At 40.4% G+C, this 4,168-nt stretch overlaps 1 non-coding gene across 1 annotated transcript; it reads right to left on the bottom strand.

The window, feature by feature from the left end:
• Positions 1-3,499: 3,499 nt before the first annotated feature.
• On the bottom strand, positions 3,500-3,605 carry LOC145633485 (small nucleolar RNA R71). Its single transcript, XR_014112809.1, has one exon. It is a non-coding gene; the product is annotated as a small nucleolar RNA R71 (small nucleolar RNA).
• Positions 3,606-4,168: the final 563 nt, after the last annotated feature.

Below are 4,168 nucleotides of genomic sequence, written 5' to 3'. Positions count from 1 at the left end.
AGTTCGATTTTCGTTAAATCGAACCCCAACGAAGTTTCATTGTTAGACCCAAAGTGCCAACAAAAAGTACCTACCATTTCGGGTTAAAAGCACAAATCCCTTAATTTATGTACAACGAAAAGTTCTGTTGTCTTGCTGGAATTAATGGATAATGGGGATTGTTGGGAGGGGCGGATCCAGGGGTGGGGTGGGGTGGGGTAGGGGGGATGGTGGAGGCCCGGCACCCTCCAATTTGTGATGTATGTGATGTATTTTGTTTAATATTAAGGGAATTAATTTTGACACACCACCCCTATGTAGACCTGGCAATCCTCGACCTGAATGACCTGTTCCGTAATCCGGATGTTGACCCGAAAATGACCCGAACCCGAACTAACCTGACCAAAACCCGACTCGAAAAAGAGTTGACCTGAACATGACCCGATGACTCGAAGTGACCCGATCCGAATGACCTGACCGAAACCGAACTTGACCCAACCCGAAATGACCCGACCTGATTTTAACCCAAATTGATTGACCCAAATCGACCCGACCCGTAGTGACTCGACCCGAATTGACCTGAATCCTAAGTGAATAGGGTGAAATAGTGAATTACTTAGTTTAGGGCTTCTTTATTTCCTACGTAATAGGTATTCATGATTTTTTTTTTTGTTTTTTTTTTAACGACTTTACGTTATTTTTCCAACTATTTTTTTAAGTAAACTTATTTTGGTGATCCAACACAAACTCGATCCGAATTTGACCCGACCCAAAATTGACCCGAAAATTGATTTAAAATTGACCCGACCCGAATATGACCCGACCCGAACTTGACCCGAAGTGCTGACCCGATTTTGATCCGAAACCCGAATCAACTCGACCTGAACCCAACGCGAACATTTGCTGACCCGAACTTGACCCGACCTGAACCAGAACTGATTGACCTGTTTGCTAGGTCTACCCCTATGTGAGAAGATAATAGAAACCTATTTTCTTACAGTTGATTAGGTATACCAAAATCAATTTTGAGTGTCAAAATTATTTCCCTAAACAGAATTGATAATATCAAAGAGGAAATAACCCTTTGTATTCTACTCCCTCCGTTCCCTTTTGTTCTTGACGTTTGGAATTATACGCAATTATTAAGAAATTGTATAAATTTGAGGTAAATTGTCATAAATTCAATCATTAAAGGCACAATTGTAGTTAAAAAAGGAATATTGTACATGTAGGGTAACAAAAGTAGGCAAAAGTAGAAGAGAGATGAGAGAGAAAGTAATAATGAGTAATGAAAACCAATTAAAATATTATAAAAAGTTGATGAGTGGAATTTATGCCACTCTTTTATTCTTTTTCTTTAAGGATTCTCCCCTCATTTGCACTTGTTTGGCCCTTTTTCTAAGCATTTTTACTTAGTTTTGCTTCCTCTTTTCTTTCTCCTTTATCTTCCCTTTTCTTAGTCTTCTCGCTTTGTTTTTATTGTGATTTTCATGCTCATGCTTTGTAGGAACCTTCGGGATTTTCAAGAGGAGGAAGCTAAGCTCAAGGGGAGCTGGAGGAAGTATGATTCAGAAGAGGTTCGGCCGAACCTCCTGAAGGTGTGGCCGAACCTGCTCAGTGGTTCGGCTGAAAGTCGAGGCAGGGACAAGATGCAATTTGGCAATTTTGTAGGAGTGGCCGAACCACAGAAGTTCGACCATACCAGGATAAGGGAGGTTCGACTGAACCTACCCTGTAGTCCGGCCGAACCTTCCCATTGTTCGGTCGGACCTCTCCTTTTCTCAGCTGGCTCTTTACAGACTATATAAGTCCCATATTAGAACGTTACGAAGCAATTAGATTAACTTAGTTTTAATTTTTCTACATTTTAGCTTAATCTAGAGAGAGAAACACTATAAGTCTTCATTGGTAGAGAGAGAAAGTGTGGTTTTCTTCATTGATGAACTTGGATTTTGAAGAAGGAGTTTGTTCAATCCTTTGTAGACCTTCATCTTCAATTAATGAGCAATCTCTTACTCTTTCTCTTTACCTTTGTTTTTTATTTTGCTTATTTGCTTTGATTTTTCTTCTTTGCTTATTAATCATGTTGATGCTTATTGATTTGATGATTGATATTTTTTTCAATATGATTTGTGAGTAGTCACCTAGCCAAGGATGTGGGGATGGTGTAGTTGCTAATTGTTCATGCTTATAATGTTGGGGTTATGTTAATGGTGATTAAAGTCTTTGCATGCTTGATATTCTTTGATCTTCTTGCAAGTGCACATTGTTAGTTGATTAAAGGTGAGTCTTTGCTAACAAGTAACGGAAGTTGACTTAGTTGAGATTCATTACTATCGATAATTATTTGATTGCACCTTCTAATATATGGTTCTAATGTGGAAACATAGAGGCTATGTTAGGAGAAGCCAATTAACCCCGGAAGGCGGTTAGATTGGACCCTTTACTTCGGTATTAATGCATGTTTAGTTTACCATTGATTTGCTACTTTGTTATTGCATGATCAAGCGTCATCTTCACCTACCCATTTCCCTTGGTGCCTAGTTATATTAATTTTAATCCATTTCGTTCTTAGTTTAACCTCTTAGTTATTCACACTTCTTGTTCCGAGATAGCTTAGACCCTAGGTAATGAATACAGTGCTTAAGCATTTCTCCTTATGGTTCGACCCCTATGCTTGCCTCATACTCGTATTAGGTTTGTTTAGGTTGTATAAATTGTATTTGATCTAGGGATACACAATTGACGACGCGTTTATTCCCTTGTAAAATTGGCGCCGTTGCCGGGGAGACGGCTTTCATTGCTATTTCATTGCTTGTTTGAGACTATCTCATCTTTTATTTGTTAGTGTTTGCTACTTTTGTTACTTGTCAGTGCTTACGTTCTTCTTAGCTTTGTTTTATGAACAGAGGACAAACCCGCTCAAGATCTTTGATTCCCATCGATTTAGAGCTAGAGAGGTCTTTGTCCCTACTTCGAAGAGAAGCAAGAGCAAGGAGTAGAAATTCCCACACTCCAACGAGAGAAGTAAGAGAATTAGAAGATACTCCACCCTCTTCACGCTCAAGTGAAGAATTAGATAGCCCTAACTCATCTTCGAGTTCGGAAATCAACCCTTTCGAGAGTGAAGAAGGTTCTAAAATGGGAGAGAATACGCCTTTGAGTCGTCTTGGGGCCCCCGAAGCTTTTAGAGCGCAAAGTGGGATCCTAACTCCTACTACTCAAGCCAACAATTTCGAGATCAAGCCTAATTTGATTGCTTTGATTGAGAGGAAACAATTCTCGGGTGAAAAGTTTGAGAGTCCTCATGAGCACCTAAAAGAGTTTAAGAAATATTGTGACACAATAAAGGCCAATGGAGTGACTCAAGAATATATTCGCCTCAAAATGTTTCCATTTTCGCTAATTGGGAGAGGTCTAGAATGGCTAGAGAAGGAGGTGCCCCCTAATTCTCTCATAACATGGGACCAAGTGACTACGGCTTTCTTGAGGAGGTTTTATAACCATAGGAAGACCGCCGAGGCTCGGTCTTTGATTCAAGGTTTTCGCCAAAAGAGTGGTGAGTCTCTAAGTGCGGCATGGGAACGATACAAAGAGCTTCAACGTCAATGCCCACACCATGGGATACCCAAGTATCAACTCATTCACACTTTTAATGGAGGTCTCACACCTCAAGGAAGAACAAGCCTAGACGCCGCGGCCGGCGGTCCAATCATGAACAAAGGAGAGCATGAAGTGGAGTGTATTATAGAGGAGGCCTCAAAGCACTATGATGATTGGTACGAAGGAGAAAAGGATGCTACTTCTAGTAAGGGTATTTATGCATTTGATCAAGCCAACGCAATCAACAACCTTTCTACCCAAATCTCCAAAATGACCAAGCAAATGGATGAATTGATGAAAGAAAGGTCCAACCCTCATGGTAACACCTCCCCTTCAACCAAGGGAGGCAATGGTATGGATACTTCCTCCTCCTCTTCTTACAATACAATGCCCCAAGGATGCATGTTTTGCTCTAATTGTGAAACCTATGATCATGATACCTCTCATTGTGTATATGCTTCTGAAGTTCAACCCCCTTCCCATGAACATGATGATAATATGGAAAATGCCAATGCTATGAATTTTGCTCCTATAATGGGAAATGTAGGAAACTTGAGGCCAAACTCCAATCAAATGGGGAATTGGA

Source organism: Chenopodium album, chromosome 5, assembly GCF_948465745.1.
Source record: "Chenopodium album chromosome 5, dcCheAlbu1.1, whole genome shotgun sequence".
Lineage (NCBI taxonomy): Eukaryota > Viridiplantae > Streptophyta > Magnoliopsida > Caryophyllales > Amaranthaceae > Chenopodium > Chenopodium album.
This window is presented reverse-complemented; position numbering and strand designations above follow the sequence as displayed.